Source organism: Monodon monoceros, unplaced genomic scaffold (assembly GCF_005190385.1).
Source record: "Monodon monoceros isolate NGI ecotype Baffin Bay Population unplaced genomic scaffold, NGI_Narwhal_1 Super_Scaffold_18, whole genome shotgun sequence".
In the NCBI taxonomy this organism is placed as follows: Eukaryota; Metazoa; Chordata; class Mammalia; order Artiodactyla; family Monodontidae; genus Monodon; species Monodon monoceros.
In genome coordinates this window covers 27,158,218-27,175,679 of record NW_021703774.1, presented here as the reverse complement: position 1 = coordinate 27,175,679, position 17,462 = coordinate 27,158,218, and the positions used below count along the sequence as shown (strand labels likewise).

Genomic DNA, 17,462 nt, shown 5'->3' with positions numbered 1-17,462 from the left:
CTCTCTCTCTCTCTCTCTCTCTCTCTCTCTCTCTCTCTCTCTCTCTCGTTTAGCCAATCCAAACTTCCCTAACACCTTACACCTGCCCTTCTGCTAATGCACTGTGACTGCTCTCCCATTCTACTCATCCCCCTCCTTCCATCTTATACATCTATCACCTCCAGGTAATTCTAATGTCTGTTATGTACTGCTTTCATTATACCATTTTGTGCTCAAAAATATTCTGACTCCTGTTTACTGTAAAGTGTCAGTTTCTTAGTATAAAATGTGAGCTCCTCCATAATCTCACCCCGAACATGTATTTCAGATGTGGAGTCATTCCTCTGAATCAGCAATTCTCCAAATTCTTATCTCAGACCTCTTTACACCCTTAAATACTTTTAATATTTAAATACACCCAACAAAGTTTGTGTATGTAGACTACATCTATAATGTTTACTGTATTAGAAACTGAAAAGAAAATTTAAATTCTTATTACTTCCTTTAATAGTAACAATAGACTCATTATATGTTACATTAATATTTTTATGAAAATAGTTTTACTTTCTAAAACAAAAAAGTTAGTGTGAAGAGCAGAACTGCTTTACATCTTTGTAAGTCTCTTTAATCTTTGGCTTAACAGAAGACAGCCAGTCTCATACCTGCTTTAACCTGTTATGGTATGTTGTTTTGATTGAAATACAGAAAAAAAAAGTCTGGCTCAAACAGATGTGTAGCTGGAAAAGGACAGAGTATTCAGATAGTTATGGATGTCTTTCTTTGATACTACACCAGCATTTGACAAACAGTCATTTTCTAAAAGGTTAACTGCAATGTGGAATTTGAAACCATTATCAATGAACTTTCTGTACTCTGCTATGTGAAGTCCACTGGTCTGTATTTCACACTGAATGAATCTTTTACACTCTGCATGATTTTGTAACATCACTGTTCGTTTAGAAAACACTAGTCCACCAAGTTATACTGGTCTTCCAAATATTGACACAATTCATCATACGATCATATTCATTATCACTACAAATCAAAGCAAGCAGTAGGAAGCTGTGAGGCTCATGATGGCAGATATGTTCTCCAAAATTCTACTCTTTGCTTTAAAACTCAGTTTTAACCATCGGAAGTAAACATTGTCAGTTCTTTTTCCTTAAAGTGATACACTCCAAGTGCCCAACCTAGTGCCTGCCACTTTATCAATGCTCAATAATAATGTACTAAATGAATAAATATGTATATGAATATCTTCCCCACAAGCATATAAGCACACAAGAAGAACTTAAGGGAAAGAAAAGGAAAACCTGACACCCCTCCTCAGTTTAATTTACTTAAAAATATGGCCCTAATATGAATAAACACAGGCCAAATTTATGAAACCAGAATGCTAAGCCCACAGTCCCCATTAAAAAATAAACAGTTCCTTTCTTGATTGTACTTATTGTTTTATTTTTCCATTCATATTTAAGTATTCCTATATAAAATTTAAAATATAAAATGTTCTCTAATTAGTAATATAATATTTAGAGTTCAAATGCTATTTTAAAACAATAACGAATTTATACAGGTACAAAGTGCTATAAGTCTGATAAGCTAAATAATAATGGTTTAATAATTATACCAAAGATAAAATGAAACAAATTCATTTTGAAATTTTTAAAGAAGAAAAAATCGGATAACACCATTTCTTCTCATACATCATTTCTTATTTTTTAAGAGTACTAAATACACTTATTTTAAAAGTGTAGGGCTCCCCTGGTGACGCAGTGGTTGAGAGTTCGCCTGCCGATGCAGGGGACACGGGTTCGTGCCCCAGTCCGGGAGGATCCCACATGCTGCGGAGCGACTGGGCCCGTGAGCCATGGCCGCTGAGTCTGCGCGTCCGGAGCCTGTGCTCCGCAACGGGAGAGGCCACAACAGAGAGAGGTCCGCGTACGGCAAAACAAACAAACAAAAAAATGTGTATAATTGAAAGAAATAAAAGTTTTCATTTCTATGAATAATTTCCTGTCAGCCACTAAGTATTTACATGTGCAGATGAAAGACACAAAACATCACCACAAAATCTTATCTTTTTATTAAACAAATCTTAAGAAATTTAAAGTATTTTATGTGGTTTATAGCAGGATTTCTGGTTACCAAAAAGTTCTTAAAACTAAATTTATTATGCATCCCTGACAGGTAATGCATTATACCCAGACTGTGAGATAGTCATTTACCCAGAAGAAAAGCTGGAAAATCAAAATTTCCCTTCTTTATTAGATAAAAATAAGTATTTCTCACAACATTTTATTACTAATTTTGAATTGATTCAGTTAATCAACAACTGTACTGTCACGCTAAGCTAATAGTGGATCTCAAACTTTCAATGAAGACTCCTGAAGGTAATTTTTATTTTCTTGTCATTTTTCATCTATAGTATGAATGGACTTTCTGAGAAAGTGCTTGGAGTGCATTCATGTATTTACTCATTTATTCTAGGTGCTAGGAACACAGTTGCAGACTCCCCCCAAAAAATGGTCTCTAACTCATAAAGCTTATGAGTATTACACAAGATTTCAGGTGCCCCCTAAAATTTGCAGAAGGGTTCTGAGTATTCCTGCAAGTGGATCCTTTTTTATAGGTTCCTATAAACATTCTTAACTAAAGCTCATATAATAGCATGATGTGTTGGCCTAATTATTCATTTTCTAGTTCCAAAAGTGGAACCGAGGCTCAAAGAAATGGGCCTTATGAGGACACAAACTCATAAGGTATTAATAAAAGAAAAAAGTGAGCTTATTGCCACCTTCCAGACCCAGTACAGAAGAAGGATAATATTCCTAGCTTAAAAGAATAAAAAAAGTTATAGCTTTTCACAACACCTTGGCAAGACACTGTGTTAACTGATGGCAAAGTAGAATTGTTCCTGCAGCCTTGGGGTTCCCAAGAAAACCGGATCTTGTCCAGCTGGTCATGGAACACTTTCTTAATTCACTCAGCTGAGGCAGTGAGAGTTCAAATAAGGCACATCTTCTCAGGCTGCTCTAAAAATATGGCCAAAAAGCCCTGGCTTTTACAGGCGCTAAGTGCCTAGAATAAAGTTACCCTCTCTGCCACAAATCCTTTTAGATAGACTGCTAAAAGTCAACCACATTTTAGTTTTTAAGCATAGCATTTACACCTAAGTTTATACCTGCTGCATTAAAACCAAGCTGCATCATATTTTTATATTTATAGCCCATAGATTTCAACTAATTTAAGAGACAGCCTGGTTATAATGGGGAGAAAGTCTTGTTAAATAAAGCAGCAGCATTTATGGGGTACCAAGTCCTCTGAAGAGACTGTTCTATGGATACCCATCAATATACATTCGAAATTTGTATGCACTGTCAGCAAGCACCACAGTTACACCTGGACAAGATTTCCATCACAACTTTCTATCTACCTTAATGCGTGCTTCCAATTCTTTCATACTCCTTGGCTGGAGGCTTTATATATTTTGAAGTATGCTATTATGAACATCACAACACATAATTTCTAACAAAGTTTCTGATATTTTGGCTTCTGTAGTAGACTGAATGGTGAACCCAAAATGTATGTACACACCCTAATCCCTGGAAACTGGGAATAACACCTTACATGGCAAAAGGATTTTGAGAAGAGGAGCTTCTCAAAAGAGAAGCTTACCCTGGATTATCTGGGTGAGCCCTAAATCCAATTACAAATATCTATAAAAGTGAAGCAGAAGAAGATTTGACACGTAGAGAAAAGGAAGAGGCAATGTGACCATGGAGACAGATATTGGAATGATGCACCACAAGCAAAGGACTATCTGAAGACATCAGAAGCTATAAGAGGCAAGGATTCTCGTCTGAAGTCTCCACAGGGAGCCTTACACCTGGATTCTAACTTACACCTGCTGCTTACACCTGCTGATACCTTGATTCTAACTTCTGGCCTCCAGAACTGTGAGAGAATAAATGTCTGTTGTTTTAAGCCACCCAATTTTCCGTAATTTGTTACAGCAGCCCTAGAAAACTAACGCAGCGTCTCAACACTATAACCAAAGGCTTGTTTACAGAAACCAACCAAACAAACAAACAAAACCCTACTGATTAAGTTCTTGGCACGAGTGGTATAGAGACTCATAGTTAATACCTTATGCATACAGAGGGGAAAATCCACATCACTTCTATAAATCGCAGAGAATCCTATTTATGAAATGTGGGGTTGGAAGGAGCTGTTTACTGGAGTTCACAGTTTTACTTAGTTATGAGGACTTCAGATTCTGGACTTTTGCCAGCTTTCTTACCTTACTTAATAATTTACTTCTTGTAATTTCTTAAAGCAAACTGAAATGATGGTTTCTGTTATAGATACAGGTGATATAGCTTTTAAAATTACCAATGGCCACTCATACTTGCTATAACAGAGGCTTCAAAAGCTAATCACTCACTAAGGAAGAGGCTGAAGGCATTCTCACATGCATGTCAGGAAAGAGGCATTATTGTTTTGACTCGTCATAAAGCTGAAACTTAGCTTTCCTGTAAATATTGAGTTTTTTATATTGTATTTTCTTGTTTAATCACAGTCCACGTTTTTTTCTTGGCTGCACCACGCGGCACGTGGGATCTTAGTTCCTCGACCAGGGATCGAACCCGTGTCCTCTGCATTGGAAGTGCAGAATCTTAAACACTGGACTGCCAGGGAAGTCCCACAATCCAAGTTTTTAAGATGTAATATTATTTGTCTTTGTCATCTCTGAGGGATACTATCTTGAGTTTGAATTCTGACTCTTCCATTTATCAGCTGCAGGAAATTAACCTCTCTACACCTTAGTTTCCTCACCTGAAAAATAAGAATCATAACAGTACCTACCTGAAGGGTTTGGAAGGACATAAAAAGGGCTTAGAACATTACCTGGCATATAACAAGTGTTAGATTGTTATTGTTATTATTAAATGAAGCCATTATCATTTATGGTAATATTTACAATTCACCTCACGTTAAACATTCTACTACTCAATACAGCACTTATTCAGGAGTATTTACATAAATGAAGCAATAGGCAGCAATAAGTAATAAGTTTACTCCATCAGCAGAAAAAAAAGTCTCTTTAACTAGTTTCAGGTATATCAAACAAAGCCTAGCTGAAGAAATAAAACAGGTTATCCAATACCAAAACACAACACTGATTTAATATCTTTTACTTTTTTTTTTAAAGATAGCGGTAGGATATCACAGAGGTAACTAGTCTTCCAAAGAAAAAAGCACAAGTCTTAGATATCTCTGAATTATTTTTATTAAATGACATACACAGGGTACAATACCATGAAAATACAAGTATTTTAAGAATTTCCAAAAAGTGCTTTAAATCAAAAAATGACAGCTTTCAATAAAGATAAATTTATATGACTTTAAGAAACCATTAGTCTTAAGTAAAAGTCTTCATGTCTTTTACCTAAGACAAAAAGAGCCTTAATGTTAATTTCAATATAAAATCTATTTAATTTTATGGTTCACAATACTGTAAATATTCTGCTGCTTGTTGACAGATTCCAACCAAATTCACACATGTGAACTTCCTCAAAGAAAACACAGCAGAATCTTTTTTCCACTAGTGGATTTTCGTAAATAAATATTAGCACTATAAATAAATGAATACCGAATATATAATTCATAATAGTGTGCTATATTGTAAATATCTTATAACTAAATAGTTACTGAAGAAATGTATAATGATAAACATAATAAAATATTTGAAATTGCCTGTTACATTTTTATATAGCAGATCCAAGTATCATATTCCAATTAGTTCTAAGTAAAAGCCCTATTTCTATCTCTGAGGGAAGAGAAGAAATGAGTTTCTATTCTATTCACTGAAATTATCATCATACTGTTTTATAGATGTCTTGAAAATAATCTTAAAGAATTTTTTTATATTATCTACATTGCAATGAGCTAGCATAATAACAATTTTTCAACTGCATAGGGACAATCTGAAATTTTAATAAATGAAAGTGCTTTTGAACATTGTAGGTGCTTACTAAATATATGTTGACTCTTTTCCAGCTCCTGCAAACCTAAATTTTTAGGTTATCATTCCCCTTTCATTAACTCCTTTTCAAGGATGTTCTTTCTTTGCCCTCGGGTAAATTAAAATTGTTAAATTCTATGGTGTCTTCTATACAATCTCTTCAACAAACAGCCATTAACCAGCTCTGGATGTGTGTTGCCAGCCTCTGAAAATTAGATGTCTGCAAAACATGCCAAAAGCATTAATGACTCTTGCCCAGCTCAGTCATTTTAAGGTACTGCTCAATAAGCATCACAGATCAAAGAATAAGGTTCTTTAAACATTTTTATTTAAAATTGGGGGAAATGGGCTTCTAATAGATTCACTCATTCAAAAATATTTAGTGAGTGTCAAAATACTTACTAAAAAAAGGCACTAAAAAAAGCACTGAGAATGCAGCAATGAATGATACAGGCATAGTAGGCATAGTACCTGCCCTCAGTAGGCAGCAGTGAAAATAGAGCTAGAGAAAAGCAGATGACTGAGCAATTAAAATTCAAAACGAAAACTTCTTCCACTTCTTTAATCATTTTTAATGCTCCAGGAGGTCATACCGAGGGATGGCAATATCTCCTATGCCTTGGCATTTCCAAATAGCAACCTATGTGCCTTGTGAAAAAGGTGTTCAATAATATTTGCTGTTTGATGCATTTCTGTGGGGGAAGAGACTGGAAGCAGTATCAGCATATAGTCCTTCAACGTTTCACAAATGAACTGTGTTAATCCAGGTTTGCTGCTGTGTTAATTCAAGATGAGGCCCTGTACCCCTTCCTCTTTGAAGCCTCATGACAGTGCAAGCAGAGAAGCACGGTTACATAGTTTATGATACTATTTCCATCCAGCATAACATATAACACACTTTTGCCTTTCATATTTCAAGATACTGTCCAGGCCTGTCTTTTCCTCTCATGATTTTCTGTATAGTATTGATTCATGAGGTCATATTGCAAAACAATCAGATCTTTATGATGATTTCACCCAGGTTGTATGACTATCCCATAAGGTCACTGAGAGATTTGTCTGCTCTTATACTAGTCAATGTTACCACTGCAACTGGCCAGATGGAAGGTGTTTACAATTTTGGTAATTTTGCATCATGCTTCCAAGATGCCTTAAATGCTTTCCAGATGTACCCACATTCCTCTGCTCTACCACATATGCTCTTTCATGATTATTTTGAAAAATATATTATAGTCAAGAAATTTTGCTTCCACTGCATAATGCATGAACTTGTCATTTTTATATTAAATATAGTTTTCATATCTACTTCCTAAAGAAGCCTGGGATCCATGTTTTGCTTTGAAGCTTGAAGCAATCATGAGAAAAGTACCTATACACTGAATACCACAAGATGTTGGAATGCCAGCTTCTCTAAGATCTCAGAATGCCAGGTCTGCCAGTACTTAGTCTACTTTATAATTTTCTTTTGTTATCCAGAAAATTGCACAATTACCATCTACCTTTAAACATTCTGGAACTTGTTTCATGGTATTCTGTAAATTAGTTAATCAAATCCTGGTTCCCTTTGTTTTTAGGAAACATTACACTGTAAGCCAAAAATGTGATACTTACTAATTATTCTTTTAAACATAAGAATATCTTAATAGAGTTACAGTATTAAATTTTAATGTGAGAGAAAAGCAAGGAAAATGGAGAGAGAGAGAGAGAGAACAAAGCACACATACAAACTAGCCAACAGAAAAACAGCATCTTGGCAATTTAATGAAGAATAAACCGTGAGATTAGTTTACTTAGCAGTAGATATGTGGTGGAGAATTACTCAATCTGTACTCAGCTTCCTGCTGGGTTAAATGTGAACTAAATTATTATTTTGCTTACATTTATGCCCTTGTAGATTGCAAAAGCAAAGCTTTCTTTTTAATCTGCTTCCTGCATTATAAGGAAAAAGTCTCCAACTCCACACACTGCATTAAGCATACAGTCATTCCTGCAGTATTTTAACAGAGTAGCTAGGGTCAACAGAATTTTAAACTATTTCAAAGACATGGACCAATTTAAAAAGACTTTAATAGAAATGTTTACAACTTCCTTACTGTAAATATTTTGCATTTCACCACATATTCTCTAAATATTAAAATCAACGTAATATCTTACATTGCAATAAACAGTCTTAATGAGTATCAAACATGGAAGGGCTGAGTCCATTTGCAAACCTACTTACATGTACCACCAGCACCTACCACAGAGAAGGCTGGCATTTTCTAGTAACTGAATGGATGAATAAACCTACCACTATGCATTGCAGAACAGGGACTACACTCATGCCAGAAAAGCTCTTTCAAATAGAAATCCCACTATAACACAACCCGGCAAAGCTCAATCCATTTTTCTGTTGTAACACCTGATGGGTAAAATATACAATAATAGTGTCTCACTATGGCAGGGACAGGGAGTTGGCAGAGAAAGTTGTATGCCTGCTCATCAGGAGGAGGCCTGTGACATTTGAAAAAACCCTCAGGTGATTCAACCTTCCCACCCCTATATTAAAATCACTGCCTTATAGAACAAAACTCAACAAAATAGAATCAGGTTTTATCTTGGACTCTCACCAATGGAGTGTCTCCTATAATAGCTTTCCAATAGCATGGGACCCAAAAATTGTAGTGCATCAAATCACATTCTGAGGATGAATCCATGGCCTTTCGTAACTTCTCTCTTCCCTCCTTTGTTTTCCCTAGGCGATATACTTACTGAGACTTACTGAGACTTGTATCACAGTATGTAAGTGGTGAAAGCAAGGCAGGCAAGGGCACTTGAATGTACTGAGCCAACCACTGTGCTCAGGAATTATGCACAAGAGACCTCTTCACATAGGCATGGAGAGACTGGTGCTAGGACGTCCTCACGTTACACAGACAGTGATGCTGAGGCTCTGAGACACTGGTAACAAGTAAAGGACAAAGTTTAGATCTGAATAAAAATCAGAGCACACATTATGTTAAGTCCAGAGTTCAAATGCCAACTCTGCCACTCACTAGTTGTGTGCCTTTGGGCATGCTGTTTAATCTCTCTGTGCCTCAGCTTCCTCTTTTGGAAAGTGGGGACAACAGTAGTGAAGAAGAAATAAATTAGTACTTGTAAAGCACACAGAACATCTGGCTCATAGTAAGTATTACACAAGCATTTGTTAAATAAATAAAACCTCTTAAAAGTAAGGCTAGTCAAAAAAGACTTAGTGAGTGCCTAATATGTACAACGTATTAAACTGCACAAAAGTAAATCGAGTATTTAAAATAAAATGTAAAAATAAATTAATAAAATAAAATAAAATAAAACGTGATTTGCTACAAGAAATAACTAATGCTGGAGAAGGTGTGGAGAAAAGGGAACTCCAGGATGCTGCTGGTGGGATTGTAAACTGGTGCAGCCACTATGGAAAACAGTATAGAGTTTCCTCCAAAAATTAAGAATAGAACTACCATATGACCCAGCTACCCCACTTCTGGGGTAGCTTTATCCAAAGAACATGAAAACACTAATTCACAAAGATATCTGTACCCCTATGTTCAGCAACATTATTTACAATAGCCGAGATATGGAAACAACCTAAGTATCCATCAATGGATGAATGGATAAAGAAGATGTGGTGCATATATACACAATTTATACCACAATATATATAATGGAATACTACTCAGCCATAAATAAAGAATGAAATCCTGCCATTAGCAACATGGATAGACTTGAAGGTATTAGGCTAAAGTCAGACAAAGACAAACACCATATGGTTTCACTCATATGTGGAATATCAAAAAACAAATGAACAAACAAAAACAAACTCATAGATACAGAGAGCAGATTGGCAGCTGTCAGAGGGGAAGGAGGCTTGGGGCATGGGCAAAATAGGTAGAGGGGAATCAACTGTATGGTGATCACTCTGTAGTATATATAGATATTGAATTATAATGCTATACACCTGAAACTTATATAATTTTAAAACATTTCAAATGTAGGGTTTGTTCCCTGTACGGGCTACCAACCGCCCCCCCCCCCAGAACAAAACAAAACAGACAAAAAAACCAACAACAAAAAACAAAAAAAATTTCAAATGTAATTTGTTAATTTCATTTATACAGACTATCACTGTTCCACATTAGTTGAGCAAAGTACGTGCTGTTTTTTAGTGGATAAAGTTTCAATTTTTGTTATTCACTTTGCTTATATCCTATTTTTATCCCCCATTATTACTGATAATAATGAATTACATGTCATTTATGCTCGACCAATTGAAGTCTTTCACTAAAAACTGGTATTGCTGTCACAGAAATAGTCCTTCTTAGTTCAGTATCAAGTTAACTCCAGGGGAAAAAAATAAAAGCAAGCACTCCATTGGATTTACTACTAAACATCTCAATGTTTGTTTCAAATTATCTCATAAGAAAGTTACTACATACAAAAAGCAAAAGGCAAAAGCATGAAACTCATTATTTTCACATCAGGCCTTTCCCACTTTACTTCTTTATTACACAAGTTAATTATCATTTAATCTTAAGTACTCTGAATTCAGAGACATGTTAAACCACACATTAATGTTAGGCTTTTATAAATGGAATAATAGTGTATTTCAACTTTTAGTATATTTATATTTACATATAACAATTATATATCCAGTGAAGTACATTATTCTGGATTTATTGTATTTGAAAGATGTGATTATGCTTAAGTTTATAAAACTGAAGGGAATATAATGCTTCCATTTCAATGAATGCTGCCATACATTCAAAAGCATGGTTCAAATAATTTTGAATACCAGAATATTTGCTATCAAAGAGACAAAAAGTAAAACACACCCACACACCCAGTAAAATCATCTTAACTTTTCTAGGCAATTTTCTTATCCTCTTTGTAAACCAATCTAATTTGGCAATATGTGACCAGTCGTCTGTTATAATTTTCTTAGAAGAGAACTGAACATGCTTAGAGGCTGTCATCAAAGTGAGGTACACAGATACAGCTAACACATTTAAAGAACAGAACAAATCAAAGAGATGCAACCATAAATCAAACGCTATTCAATGATTCAAAGAAGTCCATTTTTCCTCCCCAGAGCAAGTTTAAAGATCAGATAAACAGCAGAAAAGCTGCTTCTCAACATTAAAAATGAATTTACTTACCTTGGCCCTCTGAGGGCAGTATTACCTAACACATAGACAGAAATTACAGAAAACAGTCTTTACCTACCATTCTAATAAAAATAAATTTTAATAAAACAACCTGTATATTTGCTCACTGATTTCTTTTCTTGTCATTATCCATACTTCTACAAGCAAATAACACTCATTTTCAAATGTTTCCAGTAAGCTTGAGAGGAAAGATTTTCTTAAAACCAAGGCATCATGAAGGAAAATAAAATGCAAAATTATATAAATGATTCTGTGCTGTTTAAATATTAAGTTTCTATTATAATGGTCTCTGTAGAATAATTTGCTTTTTAAAAATTGCAGGACATGAGAACATACAAATCTTTCAGTAAAGATAAAGTATTTCACAGAGATTAACATTCAGTTCCAAACTAAATAGGGGTTCCAGTTTCTTCTTATAAGCAGCTAACAGCCAATAGGCTCATTTGTTATGAACCACTCGTTTATTAATAAAGTATAATATGAATGACAAACTGGCAGTGAAGGATCAAAGCACCCACTTAATTTTCATGCTGATTCTGAAACTATAAAAATCTTTACATAGCGTAAGGATTATCAATTTACTTTCTAGAATCCAATGCAATGTGCATTGAGTGTTTTATTCCTTTTCCTCAGAAAGTAGCTATTTCACACAAAGTAGGAAAAGCATTTTCTGGTATTCACTTGTCAAAGATTTTTTTAGGATGTACAAAACACTGGATAACTCACCCTGTATAGACCAGTGGCCTGACAGACTTTTAATTTAAGAATGTGAAAAGTGCTAACCTTCATGTCAGAGTTTTAGGTGTAAGTTAATTAGTGACTATCCAAGTCCAAACTGCACATCACCACCACCCCTCCCTCGGCCACCCCCCAAATAAACACAGCCTCGAAAATGAAGAGCTGTCTTATAGTGAATGACCTGTTGAAAGGAGATAAAAATTATCAGAAGCAGGTAAATAAAATTTTCTTTTGGACAGTAAGGTTTCCTGACATATGGTTTCCACTTAGTAGAAAGATGCTTTTATTTAGAATTTGTATTTACTTTTAAGAAAAGCCCTTGCTTCTAAAACTTAGGGTATATTTCTCCACTTAGGAACTATGCCATTACCTGGCATAACTTTGGGTAAACTAGATTTTAAAAATATGTACTACTGGAATTAAACAGTTTTATTCTTTTTAAATTATACTATACCATGGAGTTTTCTAAGGTCAAAAAAAAAGTTTTAAACTAAATTCCAAGTCCTATTTTACTAAAACAGAAAGTACAAAGAGCTATCTTAAAAGAGTCAGTTGAAAATAATGCAAATGCAAAGAGAAAAGAAGGTCATTTCGTAAAATTCTTTTCTATAACAAATATATATACTTAAGCTTAAATATCTCTTCAGAAAGATGCCAGGAAACAACAGCTGCTGTTCTATGTGCTTTCACTTAAAAGTATAAAATTATGAACTTTGATGCTGTGTTCCAGTCTAAAAGCAAATAAGTGACTCACCTAGCCAAAAAAACACATGAACTTCACAGTTTATGCCTTAGTGCCTTTGTATCTTAATCATCTTCTGTTCTAAAAAGTGTTATCAAGTTTACCAACATCTTTAATCAGATTTTCTTGAAACTAAACACATTAAAAATTTTAAGCCAAAACATTTAGCAAGATGCCTTAAACAATGAACTATTCTTTCAACATACTGGCCAATATTTTTAAAAATTACTATTCATGCAGTATTTTTCTGAGGCACAATTCAAATACATCTAAATAACATTAAAGCTAGAAATTCCTAAAGTTTTTTTGAATTATCCTGAAAATCACCAAGTACAGTTTCACTCATATGTGAAATGTCCTCACTGTGAAACAGTTTCATCCTAATCTGTGATACGTTTCATAGGCTATGGGATATTTCCACTTCTTTGGTATTACAAGTTGTTTTTGGTAAACATACAATTTTTAAAAAAATATTAGAGTACAACACAACTATCTGTATCTGAATGCTGGCATCCACTACCCATGTGCTATTAAACATTCAATATACTAGTATGAAGCTAGCATTGCTCAAACTGAAGTTTATTTTTTTTAATATAACCAATTTATTCTTCAAAACTAAAACAGAAGTCCTTGGTGACTATACCCAGTCCTATTAACCACTCTTCGAAACTGGATCAGGCAGCTTTCCCAGGTGCAACATCCCTTGCCCTTCATCCAAAATTGAGCAATATTTAGTAAAGAGAGAATGCCTGACAGAAACAACAATTTTAAAAGAAACACCTTAAAGAACCACCAACATCTGAGTGGTAACTAGCCATCCTACACTGAATATATTGATTCCCTCAGGTCAATCAAAGCCATTTCCTCTTCACTCCTCTAAAAAAACACTTCTGCTTATCCCAGGACTTTCACCACTATATGAGCTTGATCAGTTTCTTTGTCTGCAAAATAAAGTGTTGGAACAATCAAATAATGCTTTAAAATGCCCGGAGGAGATAAAACATTCTTTTTAGTGTTGTTTGCTCACTACAATTATTACATTTATTAACTGTAATGTGTTCCAACACCTTATTTTAAAAACAATTATAACCCAAATACAGCTTAAGTATTGGCCATAGCAGAGAAAAATATGGCTCCAAAATAATGAGATTAATATTGAATTAAGGGAATGAATACAATTTTCAGCAATCCTGTGCTAAATTTTTTAAGTAGAAAAATGATTTTACAGGATACAATATAAAATCATCATTACTGAATAACCACTGATCCCACACCCGGAAAAAAGTTACATTCAACAATTTTCTTGATATTCTCTTGAAATAACTGATTTCCCTTCAGATTTATGAAATAATCACATAAATCACTAAATAAATATAAGGTTCTAAGAAAACCACCTTATATATCTTAGATGGCCTCTAGAACTTTGTATGCTCACTTTGCAACAGAGCATTATATAAGCACTTCAATTACAAGAGTTACAGGCCTTTTGACTTACACATCATACCCAACAAAAATAAAATATTAGTAACAGCTACTATTGCACATGTTCCAGGCATTCCAAATATACTATTATCTCATTTAGTTCTTACAAGATCCTTGAATATCAGTGATTGTTTCCTTCTTCCAACACATGAAGAAAACACTTAAACAGATTAAAGGGACTTTCATAAAGTCCCCCGTCTAAGTTAATTGACAATTAAATCTGGTGGACGTAACTTCAAAGACACTCTGCCTTGAATATTTCAATCACCTTAGTAAGTATATTTGCCAGCACTAAGATTTTACAAATGGTTCTGAAGTAACATGATATGATGAACCAAGCACAGAACTGCAAGCCTGCTTTTATACAAGCTTGCTTTTGCTCAGCCTCTCACTAACATCCTGGCCGCTGTCAAATCACCTCTTCTCAGTTTAACACCTCTACCTGAAAAATGGCATGTTGCTTCCTCCCAAGCTTAGCAGAGGGATATCAGGACTGACTACGAAACTATAAACATATGTACATAATTCTACATACAAAAATATGGACATATGTGTGGCCTTCCAAATAAAAGAAAAAACTAAATATACGAGGCAAAGGAAAGGTCCAATGTAGCTGATGGTTCTCTGTGCCTTTTCAGCAAATACAGATTAGAGTCACTTGTGGAAAAATCGACAGTAAGACAAAAAGTTTTTCTAAATAGACCTGACCTCTATTTCTTTATGAAGAGTAGAAATAACAGATAATCTCCCTTTAGTCCTTTCAGAAAGACATTACTCTGGACACAAAGCTCTGTCAGTATGTTTGCCTTTCAACCATACTTAAGGTTTTTTGTTTAATAATTAGGCAACAAAACCCTAAATGTTTTAGGAAAGCATGAGTTTACCAAAAGTCAAAATAAAAACTCTTTAATTCCCCACGTTTTATTTTTTTTGGTAATAGAAATCCAAATAGAAAAAAAAAAAAAAGTCAGAGCTTCTCTTTTCATTTTCTCACGCATATTGTGATTGGTTTTGATGTTTACAAAAATTTGAGGTGTTCTACAACATACATACCTTTGAGAAATTTTACCCAACATCACTATTCCTTCTCAATTATTTAAAGTCAAAGTAATAAAAAAAAGACATTAAATAAACATATACACTGCACCCTGAAGTTAAGTGTTATCACAGCATTTAAAAACATTACAGATATAGCAAATCTCTAATACCTAATAACAGGAGTGGATGAGAAGGAAATATACAACCAATTCATTACTCCATAATGAAAATGTGTAACTTTCATTTATAGAATCAAAGACAACCAAGAGAAAAAGAGTGGTAACCAAGAAGGCCAGGTTCCCATATAACTTTGTTTCACAACTAGTAACATCTAAGTTCAAAGTATGATGGAATTACTGAGCAAAGTGAATTTGGTTCTCCATCTCACCCCTAGTGGTAGGCTATAAAATCAATTCAGTTTCAAATAATAGTTTACATGCTGACTAGTGTTAAAACTGTTAATATATGTATGCATTAAGAGCATGGTGTTCCACCTGCCTTGTTTCCTAATCAAAATCTCCTGTTATCAGTTAGCAGTTCACACCTAATACCAACGAAATAGATTAGCTATCATCTATATGGAGAAATAAGAAAGGTTTTATTGCCATTTTAAGAGAAGTTGTTTTCTACTACTAGATGTGAATAAGAGAAGGAAGAGGAAGTACTAAACTCCTAAACTAATTAACAAGCTAAGGGGAAGGGGCATGCAGGAAAACAATGATAATTAGTATGTAGCCTTGGTTAACCAAATCCACACATACATTCATTCTGTATATGCACAAACATCAGCAGCATCATAAACCGTCTCAAGTTCTAGCCATTATTCAGTTCGACATCTGCACATGTTTATGCGTCTCTCCAAACAACCTCTTGAACACCCTGCTGGAGCTGTCATTTTTTTCTTCTCCCTATCTGGCAGATGGCAAGTCAACAATCGGCATCAACAGCAGCCGAATATCTCCCCCTCCATTCTACCCCCCTAAACAGACACAATAATAACTTCTTTGTGCTTCCCTACAATGCAGCTGCTTAAACCATTTCGCTACAAGGCTGCTTTGCCTTAATACAAAAAAAAAAAAAAAAAATCCCTTCTGTCAAGTCTAAAAAGCAGCATAATGTTAAGCAAGCTAAAGCCACAGCACAGCTGCAAACGGGCAGACACATTGACAGCTCCTCCCTTAACAAAGCCCTGTGAATTGAAGGGGGTTCATCTGAGGCTCACACAGTAATTAGTATAAAAAAGTCCGACAGCCTCTATTATGCTAAAGGAAAAAAAAAAACTGGACAGAACTGGGCTGCTGTTTTGCGTCAAGAGTTCTGCTGCAGAGTAGATAAATCATGTTGGGTTTTTTCCTCTCTTTTTAAAGACAGTAATAAGGAGGATGAGAGAAGCTAATTTGAAAACTTGGACACAGTAATTGTACCATATGGTGAGCATTTATCCTTTCTGAAATGCACGCTAACAGTCACTTACATGCACACTGCTTTGTTTTACAGTTGTTATTCTCTCTACCATATTCATAAAATGGATTTGAATATCTGATACTCAAGAGAAGTTGTATGTAATTAGCAACAGAACTGCCTGGGTTTAATTTATTGGCCTTGCACTCCAACCTAGTAAATGCAAAACAAAATTAAACAATGTGTCCACTTTGTAAAATGTTTTTTCTTTAACTCAGTAAAAAAGAATGAATACAGGTTCATTGGAGTGTTGCTGTTAAGGTACAGTATATTTTGAAAATTCCAAAAGAATAAGCTATGGCTGTTGGAAAGATTTCTACTGACACATTTCAAGATACCAAATCACCAAGTGACCTTTCATTGAGATCATGTGGTTCAAGTCTATATTTCACTGATGGAGATGTAACTCTTCTCCATGTGTATCAGTAAACCTAGATTTAAATTTCCTTGTATGTGTCCTAAAATTTTCTTCAAGAAAATCTGTCAGTTATTAAATAGTTTAACTACCGTGTGCCAAGCACCATGATATAGGCACAGGGAGGATATAATATCCAAAAGTTTTCATATTTCTAAAAAAAAATTTTTACATAAATTGACTTATTGTTTTGTCGGTCTACTTCAAAATCTATAAAAACTCACTATTTCAAAAAAGTCTTCAGTAACATTAGGGCATTGCTTACAAATCCAATATAAGTGACATTTTTCTGACAAAAAGAAATGTGTAGAAAAAAATTGTAAAATTCGTTTTTCTCTAATCAAGAGTAAATTCATTTTGATGTCAGTTGTGTGCCTCTTTAGATAAAAATGTAAA

The 17,462-nt window shown here is 34.5% G+C and overlaps 1 protein-coding gene across 10 annotated transcripts in view; it reads right to left on the bottom strand.

Annotated features, from left to right (window-relative positions):
- The window catches only part of AKT3 (AKT serine/threonine kinase 3), a 386,997-nt gene that overhangs the window by 241,002 nt on the left and 128,533 nt on the right, over positions 1–17,462 (bottom strand). Inside the window, exon 1 of one of the 10 annotated variants that reach the window (XM_029227109.1) lies at positions 8,759–9,122. The exons of the other annotated variants lie outside the window; for them this stretch is intronic. The gene's annotated coding sequence lies outside the window, so the exon portion shown is untranslated. Of the gene's footprint in view, positions 1–8,758; positions 9,123–17,462 lie in introns of those variants that run through there. 10 annotated transcript variants of the gene reach the window in all.